Source organism: Vicugna pacos, chromosome 7 (genome assembly GCF_048564905.1).
Source record: "Vicugna pacos chromosome 7, VicPac4, whole genome shotgun sequence".
NCBI classification, from domain to species: Eukaryota; Metazoa; Chordata; class Mammalia; order Artiodactyla; family Camelidae; genus Vicugna; species Vicugna pacos.
Genome location: NC_132993.1, coordinates 21,708,368 through 21,724,701, shown reverse-complemented (window position 1 = coordinate 21,724,701; position 16,334 = coordinate 21,708,368). Strand labels below are relative to the sequence as shown.

Below are 16,334 nucleotides of genomic sequence, written 5' to 3'. Positions count from 1 at the left end.
ACCGTAAGAAGGAACTTGTTTGTCTCAAAGGGTTTGGGTGGGAGTCAGGAAAACACTGTTTAGTTTCTGACAGATCTTTGACTCAGACGTTTTGTGGCTGTCTATTTATGGGAATCTCATGCTGCTGAGTCTTTTTTTTTTTTTAAGACGAGACAGTTTCAGATTATTGTAGTACCATCATCACTATATGGAAGTTCAATTAAGCTTTTCATAATGGGGCACAGATCTTACAAATCAGCAGAATCCTTTGCTTAGCAAGAGTGTTCTTTCTCCCCTTTTCCTTTGTTCTTTTTTTCAGTATCAGTTGAGTTAGAACGCCAAGTAGTGGATGGTGGTATTTACTGAGCCTGTCATTGGGAAGTGCCCCCTGCCTGCCCCCCCAGTCTATTTCACAAAGTATACCATTGAGAGCCTGGGAGAAAGTGAGGCTTTTCTTCAAATAAGGGGAGCTCATCATCATGGAGGAACATTCTAGAAAGTTTAGAGATACGGATAGTGTTCAGAATAATCTTAGAGGTCTTGTTTGGAAAAAGTAGAAATGTTACTCTTCTGATTTCTGTGAGCCCTCAAAATAGCTCACTTGGGGACTGGGCCCAGAGAGGGGACAGGTTACTGCTCCTGTATCATCTGCTAAGAACAACAGATTGATGTGTTTATTCAGCAAGTATTTGTTGTGGGCCTACTGTGTGCCAGGCACTGGGAATGTAGCCACAGACACAACCTCAGGCGTTCCCGTGTGCTGAGGCTCTCCTGGCTGCCCTTCTTTCTCAGGATTCTTGGCTTAGGTTGCTGAGCCATCAAGAGTCCTTGTTGGGTATCTGGCCTTGCTGCCCACAGAACCTTGTTCTTCATTTAAATGGTACCAGAAAAGGTTCTGTTCTATTCAGATCTTGCCAGGGACTTTGAACAAATTGATCACTCAGAAACAGGTTAAAATATAAATGAAAGATAATTCCTCTTATATCTTCAATTTTTAGATGAGTCAATAACTTACACTGTCAGTAGACAGAATGAAATACTCAGGTGACCACCTTCTGAAGCCATTTGTCCTTGTCCTGCTAACATTACAGATCTTGGGTCATTCAGTGTTAGTAGAGCTCTGAATCCCAACAGCTCGCCATGGTCCCCGTCCTGCTCTGTGTCCTCTTAGGGACCTAAAGAACCACGTACCTGGCTCCTGCCTCCCGGACAGAGGACTGGATGCCTTCTGCAGTGTCTGCTTTTCACTCTTTTGGAGGGTTATCCTTATAATTTTATAAATCAACACTATTAACGTTTAAATTTTTAGCTTTATATAGTATATTCGCTTTTTAATGTATATGCATTATTAATTCTACTCTTAAACCCTTAGTTTTCTTATCTTTATTTTACCACTGGTGAACTTTATGATCTTCGGGTTTCTGTGTAACTTTATATAGTATTTATGTACCTTCTACTCTGAAAGATTAGGAAATTAGAATGCTTACACTTTTTCTTATTCTTTTTAAAAAGTGAATTTTTTGCTTTTATCAAAATTTATAGCATTTATTCAATTTCTCTGCTATCAGTGTAATTGTCTTCTAACCTTGGCTTGTTAAGTTGATCGTAAATATTTAAACCTATCCTTCCCCACCCCCCATAGCAGTTAGGACTGTGTATGTGTTACTGTTGGACCCAAAAGTATAGTAATGTGATCAGACCTATAGAAAAATCTATGCCATTAAATCCCCAGAGAAATGTTGAATTAATTCTGTGTGTGTATGTGTGTCTATTTTTCCTTTTTGTACTTCTTCATATGCAGTTGCCGCTGTATCTCAAGTCATTCCTTTTGTGATTTTTCCTTTCATTTGTTGAAGAATCTTGATTTTTTTTCTCATGTGTTGCATGGTAAAGTTTCTGAATGTCTGAAAATATCTGAATTTTGTCTGTATTCTCAATTTGTTTCATTATAAAATTCTAGCTTCAAAATTATTTTCCTGAAAACTTTGAAGATGATGGGTTCTGTTGCTTCAGCAATGTTTGAGAAGTTCAATTTCTATTTCTCTAAATGTAGTAGGTTCCCCTCCCCCACCCCCAGATCTGGAAGTATTTTTACAATTTTCAATTTATCATTGGTTTTCCAAAATATTATTAAAATATTTCTAGATTTGTCCTTTTGGCTGCATACTCAATTGGCTTTTCAACTCTGAACATTAATGTCTTCAAAGAGGTTTTTTTATTGTTGCTTCTTGAATTATTTTCTTTCTTTTGCAGTATTGTATCTTATGATTCACATCTCTAACTTTTCTTCCCATTTTTAAAACCTTTGCATTTTTGTTCTACATTTAAGGAGCTATGTTCAAGTCCTGTTGGTTTGTAAGTAACATGGTCCAAATACATTAAAGTATTAAAACAATAAGGGGTAAACTTTCTTACTCTTAAAGGAAGAGACTTATCAATACATAAAGACTTAAGAAAAACCTAAACATGTGAAGTTGAGAAATCTAGAGCAATAACTTCCTTTAGTGTAAGTCACTACTTGAGTGGCTTCAAGAACCTTTATGCTTTTCGCTACGTTAAGCTCAGTAGCAACCTGCAGGTGCAGTCAGAAAAGCTGCAAAGACACTTTTTCCAGAATGAAAACAGTGGATCAATGAAGGCCACACACTGCATCAGACTTTGTTTTGATTGAAATGGTCTCTATTGAAAACAAAGCCCTGTAGCGCCTGCTCTAGATGGAGGAGGAGGCATGAGCGCCCAAGTTCAAGGCTGCAATGCGGTTAGAGATTTTAATTGTGAGCCATTTTTATTAGGGTTGTTTTTTGCTGGTGCTTAAGCTAGGAATTTCCACAGGGGTTAAATGGTCTGCCTGTAACTCTGTTTGTTGAGGGTTTTTGGTGCTTTGGGGGGATGTGATCTGCTCAGGATTATACATGCAAGTATGTGATGAAAGAATTGCCTGAACTTGCTAGGCAGAGTATTTTTCTTTCACCGAAGGTCAAAACTCCGCTCCCAGCAACACTGTGGGGATCACAGGGGCGGACGGGGAAGGCCGGCCAGCCCAGCTCTTCTGAATGCTGTTCCTGATTAATTGCTCTGGTTATGTTCCCAAAGCCCACTCATTGTGTCAATAAAGGCCCTTGAGGCGCCCCCGATTCGCCACCAATCTGATCCCATCTGCTTTCTGTCTTTCAGAATTTGTGCAGACTTTCTGATATGCTGTTAACACGCTTTCTTATTTTCCAGCACCGTTAGGGCTTTATTCTTGTGCATATCTGTCTTTACTGTCATTTCAGTGGGACCTTGTAAAGAAAGCCATGTGGACAGAAGTTCTCAATCTGCCATTCCGACCTCCCTCAAGCATTCTTCCTTTATTCCTTCGGATAGTGCGACTGATGTGATAAGGAGAGGGGACATTTGACATGGTTACCAATAAGGATAAATTGTGTGTCTTTTCATGCCATTTCTCAGCCCCTTTCTCTTTACAATTCCTGTGGTCAGCACAGAACAGAGTGGTGAGGGAAATAGGAATGGAGTTTTACAGATTTTTCTATCTCCCAGTGGTGATGCCACTTAACAGGGATTTGTTCCAGTTCATACTGAGTGATTTTTGTTTGTTTTTTTTTTTTAACATAAGTAAAAAAAAATTGTGACATTTTCAAAAGTTTAGAAGATGAGGGGGCTGGAAATCACCCATTATTTCATCATGCCAATATAACTTGTTTGGAGATTATTCCCTTTGAGTACTGGTTATTTTTTTAAGAATTTAATTCAGGAACAGGAGAACTTTGACTGTTTAGCATAGTGTTGAGATGAAGACTCGCTATTGTTGGATCTGAAGATGCTGTGGACATGTTTTTAAAGTAGGCTTCAGAGGTACACACACTTGAGATTCAGCCTCCGCTCTGCTCCCTGAAGGCTGTGCACCCTTGGGCCTTAGTTTTTCCTTCTGAAAGTTAGGTATCATGATACTGCACTCATAGGACTGTTGTGAGGATTAAATGTGCTAGTGCATTTGAAGTGTTTACATGATTATCAAGTACTTAAATGAACCCTAAGCCCGGCCTCTGAACTGGTCACTGACCTAATTTCAAGTCTAGACGTCTCTTCTGTCTTTTCTCTTTGTCACCTCTCCTACATCTCTGGCCATTTTTCACGCAGCATTTTCCTTTTTCAAGATTGTTCTTGAATGTTTTTCTGTTCCATCCTCTTAACTTTTCATGATCTCATCCTCCTCGCCCCCCCCAAGCCTAGCCACTGATAATATTTCTTCCTCACAGATTAGCTTGATTAAGATACAGAAAATGGTATGCAGAACATGCTCAAAGGTTAGTTAAAAAAAAAAAAGCCACGTTGGATTGTGGTTAGATTTTGTTGTACTGGTCCATTGCAGTTGTTCCTTGGCAGACACTTTGGTTTTAGATTTATCTCTTTTCTCATTTTTTCAGTTGCCACTAAATTTTCCTTCTAAATATTCAGTGTATACTCTGTTCACCTAAGGCAGTGATGACTAATAAGTACTTCCATAAAGGTAGAAGTAGAAATTCATGAGTAATTTCTTAAAATACCATCTTTATTTAGTGATTTCTTCAATTATGTTTCTATGTTTTGTTTCGAGGGGGAGGTAATTAGGTTTCTTTACTAATTTTTTAATGGAGGTTCTGGGGCTTGAACCCAGGACCTTGTGCATGCTAACCAAGCATGCCCTCTACTACTGAGCTATTACAATGAGTAATTTTTAGTGTTTCAAGAGGTTCAACATACATTTACCATTGAATAGGGACAATATTTATTCCTTAGTGAAAACAGTTTATTGAGTGATACCTTTTAAACCAAGAGGTGTGCTAGCAAGCAGCCTACCTGGGTGTCCTTGCTTGCATGTACCTATTTCCTACCTGTATGTATGAAACATTTAAAAGGCAGAGGGCTCCTGACTGTTTTGAGAAATGCTGCTAGTCGGTAACCCCATCTTAAAAGTCTTACTGTAAGTCAGGTTTTTTGGATCTTGTAGAATGATCCTCTTTGCTGTGATGCTTTTGTGTTTTTTGTTTGTTTGTTTGTTTTTTGTTTTTTTTGTTTTTTGCCGTCAGTGTGTTTGTTTACAGCAAGTGGAACGTGGAGGGATTTAGTAAATATCTGGACCTTAAAGGGCAACATACATGTTAGAATTTGGAGATGTTTAATGATACGTACTTCATAAAGGGCAAAGGAAACCTGGGACTGCCTTTAATCAAGTTTCTAGTGTGGGTTTTACGTGGAGCCTTTTGGCTTTCTGATCTACCTGTTTATATATCTGCTGTGATTCAGCAAACGACTGCCTTAATGTGAGCTTCTGTTGTGTTACAATTGTGATTTATAAACCGTCACGTATCAGGTCAGCGGCAAGGGGAATTAATTACATTGCAGTTCTTACACCATCCCTCTTCCTTCCAAAACAAAAATCATCTTGACATTGACTGCAGAATCCCCTATTTTCCCCTTAAAGTAAGGAGCACCTATGTAAAGCATTTATCCTTGTCACACTTTCTGAGAAACTTTCCTTTGAAACTGGGTTCCTTCGTATGTCACTGAGCACAGGCTGTGGTTATGGAGAGGTGAGACCATTTGAGTGAGGGTTGACCACCAAGGCTCTGGAATGGCTTACTGTATTTCACAATAAGGAACCAAAATAACCCGTCTCTCCCCAAAGGGATGGGGAGAGGAGGAAATTTCAAAACCCTTACCATGTTGCTGGGCTCATTTGTTGCTTGTACCGAACCTAAGAATCATTTAGTTAAAAAAAAACAAAAAAACCCACAAAACTGTCTTCTAATTCTTAGGAAAAAGTTGGCCACCAGAAAACATCTTTGTTTTGACTTAGGTCATTTCATAAGTGGAAACTCATTTCTAGAGCTTTTACCTGCAGTGGTTGTCTGTTTTGTTTATGTGGTGGAAGTCTAAAGCCCCTGCCACATTCTAGACCTTATCCGCACTGATGTTGGGCTTGGTCCAGTGGCTAATGGGTTCTGGGGAAAAAAACACAACTCGTCTCTTCCTGTGGTGCCAGCTGGCTGGGTTATGCATGGTAGGATTTGGAGATGTTGAAGCCGTAACAGGGCCATTAGGAGAATTCTTACTGGGCCCGTTTTCCCTTTCTGACCCATATGAGAGAACTTCTCGTGAGCTTCCACCCCAAGAAGCAACCTGTGCCAAGACAGCCTTCTCCTGACTTAACGTAGAATGACTGGACTTGGTAGAAGAAGGTGGTTATTCTTCCAGTTAATAGTGGCTTGATATTTCTCAGAACAGAGTGACAGCCTTCCAGAATCTAGAGTATTATTTTGAATTCCTTCCTCTAAACAATGCATGCAGAAACTATAGAGGACTTGAAAAAAGACTTTCCAGGGCTGCCCCATCCCCATTTTGGTCTCTGCTGGACCCCTCTGTGATTTGGCTGGTTCTCCTTATACTGTCAAAGCAGATCATTCCAGATGCCATTATGTAATTTTCTGTCTTGGGTGTGTGTTTGTGTGGGTGGGTGGTTTTGTTTTGTTTTTAAGTGGTGTTTAATGTCAGGCTAATAATAAACTGGATACGTAGGCCTGGTTTTGTCATAATGGCCACGCGTTTGCTTATTTGTCCCTTATTCCTCTGAGAGGCGGGGAACTCCCCCTCCCCAAGTGATGCCTACATTTTCGATGGGGCTCTTGTCATCACAGCTGCCTAGAAAATGCAGCATGGCAACTGGCAGTTCTGTTCTAAAGAGACAAAGAGGAGAGATTCCTCCCTGGTTGCTCCCATAACGGCGTCCTTGTCTTCCTATGACCTAAACAGAACCACTAGGGATGACTTTGCCATTCTGAACCAGTTCCAAAGTTGGGTCTCTCCCCTACCCACAGTTCCTATGTTCTTGTTCTTTGGGGAATGCCAGGTTCTTCGACACATTTATAATTCTGGGGGCCTTGAGTTGTATTCAGTCATTCTTAGCCCCTTAAATTCTTGAAAAGGAGAATATATTAGTTGTCTGGACAGTTTTTCATAAAACTACATGGTAGAACCACTTGGGGCTCTTAAAAAAGCAATGGTGCCCTATATTTAAAATCTAGGTGCTCGTATTTGTTGTTTTAAACAGTTTAAAAATACTGATCTTTACCCCTAGAGATGCTGGCTTTACTGGCATAGTTATTTTGAATGGTGATGCTAACGTGCTGCCAATATTAATAAGCGCCATGAAAGGAAGTCTGGAGGAAGCAGGAGGTTCCAAAACCCACATTCCCATCTACTCTCAGATAAGTACGGCTATAGGTAATAGGAAGAATAGAAGTAACCTCACAGATGTGTATTTTCTCAGTTCCCTTTCAGTCCGTAAGCTCAGCCGTGTCCCTCCACTAACTTCTGTCATACCAGCTCTGCTTCTGAAGAGTGCAGATTGGCAGAGTAACGTGAAGTCGAAGGGGATGATGGTTATTTCTAGCTCTGCCTCCAGCTTGTAGAGTGTCCTTGGCACGTCATTCACCCTCGTTTCCTAAGGCCCTAATCTGGCCTTTATTGAAGGAGAAAGTGGCATAAACAGTATTGCTAATATTACGCCTCCTTAATGGATGTCTTCTTGGTAATGTAAAATTCTATTAAACCTGTCGTCAGGTTCCTAAAAGGGAGTGTTAAAATCTTGGCTTTAAGGCTTGGTGTGGGTTTTTCCTTTTGCGTAGCCTTCCTTCCTCAGGCTCTTCATCATAAACACTAGGTTCACTTGGAAGTCTGTGGATTTGCAAAATCAGACTTGACCAGAGCAATTAACTAACCAGAACTGTATCTTTGGGGAAACAAAAAAAATTCAAGGATAATGTATCCATTTGTTAGACTTAATAAATGCCAGTTGTGGGGTTTATTAAAGACTCAAGCCCACATTTAAATATCTTAAGAGGCCCTAGAGTTTTCTGTGCTCTATTTTGTGGGGTAGACTGATGGATCTGCAATTAACAGTGTGTATTTTGATGACCGAGGCATAATTATTTGGAAGCCTTTAATCCAAACTAATATCCTCAAGTGATTTGCTTTTCTGTTGATGCCCTTCTAGATATAACCCCATTTATGACCCTGGCTGTTTTCCTTCCTGCCTTTCAGTTTATGAACAGGGCTTATATTCAGCTAGTATTCATGGGGATAACAAAGTAGCCAGTACTGTAATGTTAAATATTTTGACTGTCAGCCCGATTATGAGAGAGAAGTATTTGAATTATATCACCTGGTCTTAGAGATGGTTTTCAGGGAGAGATACCAGTCTTGTTCTTCCAGTGGGTTGGAAGAGTCAACAACAATTATTCCTATTTTGGTTTGGATAGTTGGAATTGTTTTCCATACCTTGTCCTGCGTTGATGAACTCTGTGGGTTGAGAGGCTGTAGTTGGAAATCGTTGCCTGTAAAGGGATCCTCTTAGCCCGAGCTTGAATAGAACTTGAGGGGCACGTATTTTTCTTATCAGTGCACTGTCCTAAGGTAGATCCATAAAAGTAAGTAAGAGTCTCTGGAGGGTGTGTTTTTTCCCATCTGGAAAATCAGGAAAGTTGTATGTAGTGTGTAGGGAGGTCATACCTTGCCCACTTTGCCTCTTGCATGTTTTCCACCCCACTTTATCTTCAGAGCACTAGTTGAGGGCTTTGTTTCTCACGTTGACAGATTGTGCTCAGCAACAAGGCCGTGTTCGTTGTGGATTAGAAGAGAGTTGACGAGGGTCAGCACCCATTTCCCCCTGCCCTATGCAGCCCTCTCCACAGCTTACCCTCTATGTTCATAGCTGAGTCGTCTTTTTTCTGGAAAGTGTACTTTTTAAAATTTAAGCATGAGCTGAAGAATGAGTTCACTTTTCTTAGTCTGGCAGGGACAGCAGGACTGTAAACAGACTGTGATTGTGATAAAACTAGAGTAAATTTCTCTCCGGGGCACAAAGTATTAATAGCACCGCCTCCTGCAAACCCCATCCCTACCCCCGACCACCAGGAAAACCGAGAAAGGAAAAGAGGTGAAATCTGGCCATAGTGTCAGGACTCCCTTCTTCCTCTTACTATGTCTTTAGGAAAGTATTCACCCCTGAATTCTGATTCCTGTGATTTTCCGTTCGTGACATAACTGATTTGTCACCACCCGCCTTCCCCTGTAATAACGAAATTGCTGTGATAGCCATCCAACCAGTTTATTTTTTAGTCCAGTAATTCATTTCTAAATTGGAACTTGTTTCTTTCTAATCAGCCTTGTAATGTATCACGGACATCACTCTCGGCATTGGCCACAAAAGTGATTTAATGCTGGGTTTCTGATGACTCCTTCATTAATCCTGGTATTCTGGGATTTCACACCCACTGGCCTCTGACCATTGGAAATGATGAGAACTTTGATTTCATGCATATTGGATAACACTGGACTGCTGTGGGAGCCATGAATCTTGGCTCTGCGGTGGCGAGGTGATGGAGTGCTATGGCTGGGGGGGTAGGCGGCTTTCCTAGGCCACATGCTGCTGCTGAAGAGGTGAGCATGGCGTCTTTATCAGCCCAGGGCGACCTGTCCCCCAGGAGTGCTGGATTTGAAGCGGAATCCTGCGCTGATGGCTTCATCAGCTGGACACATTTCGGGACTTGGAAAGTGAGGCTCACTTTGCGGCTATTTCCCCAAAGATGCTTTCCTTGAAAACATGAACTTTGACATCTGTCCTCTGCCTTTCTTTTTTCCTTCTGTCACTCCACAGGATCAGCACGAACTTAACCTTTGCTTCGTCTTACCCTGTTGCAATTTTCAACCTGGTCTTGTTTTCTGAAGACACTGCCCTGCACAAGTAGTTTTGCGGGTCTCCTAGAGACAGTTTTTCTTTCTTTCCATATGCATCTGGAATAACAGCTGCATTCCCATTCCTGAAGGAAATGAGTTAGCACAGCTTCTCAGGGCCAAGCACCTGGACTCTTAGGCAAGACTGGGGGTAAATTCCAGGCCGGATTCATTACCAGCAGGGTAGGAGGACCAATTTTTTTAGGGTGGGGGTAGGCCCACATGAGTGAGGATGCGACCAAACTGGGGTTGTAAGAGCACCACGTGTATCTGTTAACTGTAAGGGATTAGATAATCTGTCATTATGCTAATTCTCAGTAGCAGATGGTGGAGAGTTCTGCATCTCAACAGCAGTTTTCACCATGGGGGAAATGAGCTTGCACCCAGCTCAGCAGTCAGGCAGGAATTCCATTGAGAGAGAAACACTACTGGTGATTGCATTGGTGTGTCCCTCGGAGGACATCTGCACATATGCTGGTTTCTTGAATTTCTCTAAAGCTTACATATTCGTGGCCAGGGTCCTTTCTGCGTTACCAGACACCTTTACTGCTTTCTATAATAACAGAGAATTTGAGGTGACTTTCTCTCCATTTGGTTAATTTAGGAAGATGAGTTTTGGAAGTAGGTTAGGTAAATGTATCTCAAAGCATTACCATATTGTGTTTTTCTTGAGAGAAAAGATGCTGTACAGCAGCAGCATTGTTGACGGTCAGTCTTTAGAACTGAACTTGAGAGATGAAATGAGAAATAGGAACTGGATGTACTCTAAGTGCCATACCTTGCCTTGATATAATACTTTAAAAAAAGAAAAGATTTAAGTCCTCTGGCTTCATATTCTCTAAAGGTCTTCTTGATCCTGCTTTTTCTGTTGTCTGTAAATGATTTCCCTCCGCTGTGCTGTTAATGCTTAGCTTCGTCTATCCTCCGAATGCTGATGATTATGAACTTTTAATTTCTCACTGCTTATTCCTACCCCCAACTTACTGCATACTTGCCTTTCATTCCCATTTGTATGTCCTACTCTCATCTCAAAGCCAACATACTTAACACTGATGCTGATTTTTTTTCAAACTGGCTTTCAAACTCAGATGTGCCCCAGAATCACTTGTGTTGCTTACTTATCAGAATCGATCCCCACTTATACGGGATATGTTCCAGATGTTCCTTACAGGCATGGCCATTCAGGTTTAATGGGTCCGTATGTTGGTTTTTGCAGCATCGTTCAAGAAGTAGTATTAAGCATCTTGGACTGGGAAGCCTGAAAATCACTGACAAGCCAGGGAGGAGCCATCCATAGCTTTAGTTCACACCAGGAGCTGAAATACTGAAGGATGCTTGATCCTGCCTTGACCACCCTTGAGGCCTTGGGAGAAAGCAGTTTAGTGATGAGGTGGTGATGCAGTGGTTTGTTGAAGAATTCTTTCCTATTACTCTTGCCCTCACTCTGCTCCATGCAATCAACAACTCAGATCTATATTAACACAATAGCCTTCTAGATGTGCCTTTTTCTAACAGCAGGTTTTCTGTTCTCCATTTCTTCCTGCATAATGCTGCTGGATCAATTTTCCACAAATGCTGTTTTCATGCTGTTATTTCACTACAAACAGCTATTTTAGATTTTCACAACCATCTTCAGTCAAGCCCCCGACTCCGTTCTGTCTCCCCTCACTGTCAGCAGACAATCGCATCTCCCACTTTATAGAGAAAATATGGGCTTATCGAGAAAAATGCCTTTAATTCCTCATTCTCTCAGCCCCAGACTTGTCTTCCTCCTGCTTGCTTTCGTGTCTCCTCCTTCCCCATCTCTGAAGATTTCACCCTCTTTCTTTCAAACTGATTTTCTACCTACGTGCTCTGAGTTCTGTTTCTTTTGGTCTCCTGAGGACTTTGTGCTGTCAGTTAGCCAGCCCTCTTTTAAAACAATCCTTAAAAGTTTTCCTTCAGTCCTCTCTTACCTTACCTACTTTTCTGATTCTTGCCTTCTTTTCATAGCCAAGTTTATTAAGCGTTAAAAGCAGTTTTCATTCTCTGTCCACATGCTATTCATTCCTTTGCCACCTGGCTTTGGCCATACCACATCCGTGAAACTGAGCTCACCTAGAAGACCAAAGCTTCCCTCAAGGACACTTCATAGTCCTTACTTTAATTTGGTCTCACTGCAGTATTTAGAACATCACCATCTTTTTTGAAAATGTTTTCTCCTTATTTTCAGTACACCAGACTTGACTGGATTTCCTTCTACAGCTTTGATTACTTGTCCTCAGTCTGCTTGGATGCTCTGTAAATATTTGTGCTTCCTGGGCTTCTGTCCTTGGGCTTCCTTACGCTTACCTCCGCTCAGTCTCCCTGGGTGATCTCATTCATCCCCAGGCTTCAGTTGTCAGGTAGATGCTGCTGTTCTAACCAGAAGTCTGTCTCTCTACCCCTAGTTCCTCCTTCCAGCCTCTCCACCAATATATTTAGTAACTGAATGGATGGACATCCCCAGTGCTAAAACTGAGCTCATGGCCTCCCCTTGAGAAGCTGTTCCGTTACTCAAATGATCACATCCTGATTAACACCACCTTTTACTTAGTGTTCTATTCCACAGATCAAGGTGTCATCTTTATCACCTCTCTTGCTCTCCGTGCCTGATTATCTGTGCGTATATCTCAGATTCATTTCAGCCTTCCTCTCCTCATTGCCTGGTTTATGCTTCGGTCCTCCTACTGGCCTTCCTATTTCTAGTCTTACTCTTTTCCAATCCATTTTTCACACTGCTGTTGCAATTTACTTTCTGAAACAAATCTGATTGTTTGTTCTCCTTAAAGTCTTCATTAATCGACCTACTGCCTTTAGGATTAAAACAAACCCATGATCTGGCTTTTGCTTACCTCCCCATGTTTATATTTAACATTCTCTGGCTCTCATCTGTTTCTTTAAATAAAAAAAAAAAAACTTAACCACACCATCATTGAAGTCTGTTTGCCCTGTGCTTGGAACATAGATTTCTCCCAGCCAGCTCCCACTCACCCTTCAGCTCTTGACTTTTTAACTTTATCTTTTGGGACCCAGCCAAACTGAGATCCCAGTTGGGCATCTATTTGTGTCCTTCCTCAGGACCCTGTGCTTACTTAATTACAAGGTTTTCAGCACTTAGAATTCTAGGTCACGAATACTTCTTTCAATTCCCAGTACAGAATCCAGGAGGGGGGCGGGAGGTGGGGTGCACCAGATCATATAGTTTCTATTGGGTCATTGCAAGTATTTGGCGTTTACTTTCAACGAGATAGGTGATACTGCAGGGTTTTGAGCAGAGGAGTGGTGACAAGGTCTGTGGACTTGAATCTTCAAAGGATTATTCTAACCAAGAATTATTATTCCGGTTGACAATGAAATTTAGAATCTCTGGTGCCTTCCTTCTCTCTTATATTGACTTTTCTTAAAAACTTTTTAAAACTTGATTTTGGAGTAATTATAGATTCAAACAAGTTCCAGGAGTAGTACAGAGAGGTTCATCCCATATACCCTTTGCCCAGTTCCCCCAGTGGTTGTATGTTACATAATTATAGTACAATACCAAAAGCAGGATTTGGCATTGGCACAGTGTGTGTATAGGTCTATGCCATTTTATCGCAGGTGTAGATTCCTGTTACCACCACTACAATCAAGACTGACAACTGTTCAGTCATCACAGACCTCCTCTGTGCTACCCTCCCTAAGCCTTGTCCCGCCCGTCATCCGTGACAACCACTTATCTGTCATCCATCTCTCTAATTTTGAGGTCCACTGAGTTGTTGCATGTATCAATAGCTTTTCAAGTCTGTATATGGAAACTGGAGGCAGGCTGACTTGGTGGAAGAATGTCTGTTTTCTAACTTGAGACCTGAGTTCTAGTTCCATTTGGTCACTGAATGATATTTCATGTTTCTGAGTCTCAGATTAGCTCCCTGTCAGATGAGAGAATTGGAGTAAAACACCAAGATCTTTCCAGCTCTAAACTCTGTGATTATAATGAGTGAAGTCTTTGTGATTTTTTTCCACTTCTTTTATTAATACTTACTGTGTAATAACCTTTAGTCCTTTGTGTATTGTCAAGCTCAGAAGGACTCCTGAAACATCTCATAGTTGTTTTGTTGGCATAATGCTGCTACTTATACTTCTCAAGTATAAACTTGATAGGCCAAAGTAGTACTTGGCAGACTATGTAAATGTGAAGGTGATTCTTTGATTTTTTCCCCCTGTTTTCAGTGATAAGATGCAGAAGTAAACTTCCAGCTCTATATAATCTAGTGAGCCTGAGAGTTAGAAGAAATATGATAAATGGTTGTTAAATGTTGATTCTACTTTTGAATCAGTTCTTTTGAATCCAGTACTTTGAACACATTTCTACTAATGAGGTCAGTCGGTTTCTTGCTGTTGATAAAAGTTCTTAGCCAAAGTAGAAGCAACTAGACAGTGAAGAATTTGCCAGACTTTCATTTCTGTGGTAGAAAATGGGTATTTCTTATATGCTCATCACTCCCTCCTCTTTTTCATATTGCAGAGCATTTGAGTAATACAGTATATCTTAAAGCTGTGGGCATTAGAGTTGTTGAATTCTTGTAAGTTTGCCAAGCAGCCTGGACTTTACCACTATGGTGTATGTGCAGAGAGACGAGGGCACTTACAGCCCCTAGTGGACGGATTGGAAGAAATTGTGCCTGTGGCCACAGTGCTCCGCAAGCCACAACTAGAAGTATGTCTAAATGCTGAGGTGTGTTTAATACTAGATTATGATGCATAATCTAGTTGGCCTCGTACAGTGTAAAGATATGTAAGACTATTGATCAGTAAATCCTAGCTCACTTTAAAAATTACATTAGAATGTTTCTGCACTGAAACGTACTTTGTAGAGCATTTAGATTTACCGTCTCATTTTATAGATATGGAAACTGATGCAGGCTTAGTACTCCTTTATAAGAGTTTAAACGGCCAGAGAACGAGGGTAAGAACCCAGATCCTCTGCCCTGAATCACGGCTCTGTGCCACGAGTTCTTTATGAAACAAGCTCATAATTGCTCTCTATGGCCACAAAGGGCTGGAGGAAGTGGGAAACATTCAGTGGCTTTCACTATTGAAGAATAAACATCAATGCTGTGTGTAACTTGTCTTCTTTGTCGGATGAAGAGAATTGGATAAACATTTATTCTTAACATTTTTCTTTTACCACATTCATCTGTTTTTACTGTGCTGCTCTGTCTCTTCACTCATTTTTTGAACTTAGATGAAGATTTTTTTCCCTTGTTAAAGTGTTGATATGAGATGCGATAATTAGACCTTCCTTTTAGAAATGACCTCTACCACACCATGAATGTCTCTTTTAGAAAGTTAGTTTCTTCTTCGTACATTTTGGAAAGCAAATGAAAGAAACTAAAGTTGAACGTGTTTTTGTTTCCTAATGTTAGGAAATTGTTTTAAGCAGTTTAGGGCCTCTGATTTGTTTTTTCCATTAAGAAAATGAATTATTTCATTTTTGTTTAGAAACTAAGAGAGTATCTTTTAGTAACAGTAGTCATACATCACATTCACCTCATTCATTCATTCTTATAATCACCTATAATCCCGCTACCTGAATACAGTAGTAGTTTGTAAAAACATAAATATGTATCTTCTTGACTTTTAGGTGTTCACCTTCCATATATTCCACATTTTAGTATGTTCATAGATATTCCTAAATTGGCTTTTATTCTTCACTTGGAAAGGGGGAAGGCAGTTGTTGCTTAAATTCATCATTTAACATGACTATTTGGCTTTCAAACAGGTGTAAAGACTATATTATACCTGAAAGTGTGGAATGACTACAGTCTCGTGTAGCAGGAGCTCTTGTAGATCAGTGACTTGATTCAGGAGTCAGGACGGCGGTAGTGCAAGAGCCCCCTGAGTGGCTATGCAAACCATCAGTCCATACACTCCACTGTTACTGAGGGAGAGAACTTTAAGGAGGTTTTTGCCTCACGCCACTGTTTTGTAAAATGTTAGTCTCAAAGGAAGAGGAGCAGAGAAAATAAGGGATGAAGAAAGCATACTTATGCCTACAATCAGCATTTAAACCTTGTTTTGGAATACAGAGAAGGAAAAAAAGTCTTCAGAATCCCCAGAAGGCAAGCAAATTATTATAATTAAATATTTAATATATATTTTAGTAGGATTGTTAGTGATCAAATTAATAATATGATGTGGGTGGATATTCTTGATGTGCTGATAAATTTTTAATATATTAAGATGTCTTTGATAGTTCATGTGCACAATATATTTATTACTATTTTATAGAATTTTAAAAGCAGCGTAATAAAGGGAAATAGACTGAGAATCAGAAGGCTCTTTGATACCCATTGCGACGGTGGCACTCTGTTTTGTTTTTTTTTTTTTTTAGACGACTCATTTAACAATTTTCAGGGTTTCTCTCTCTGTCTGTCTTCATCTGTCTATGGAGGGTTTTGGATTAGTTTATCTCTGTGGACTCTTTTTGCTTCAAATTCTATGACTCAGTTATTTTGTTTTCATGGAACCGCCCACAGAACCCTCTGGGAACTCAGAATGAAATCATCTAGCCAATAAAT

At 40.4% G+C, this 16,334-nt stretch overlaps 1 protein-coding gene across 1 annotated transcript in view; it reads left to right on the top strand.

Annotated features, from left to right (window-relative positions):
- The window catches only part of SND1 (staphylococcal nuclease and tudor domain containing 1), a 379,404-nt gene that overhangs the window by 174,348 nt on the left and 188,722 nt on the right, over positions 1-16,334 (top strand). The gene's annotated exons all lie outside the window — the stretch shown is intronic.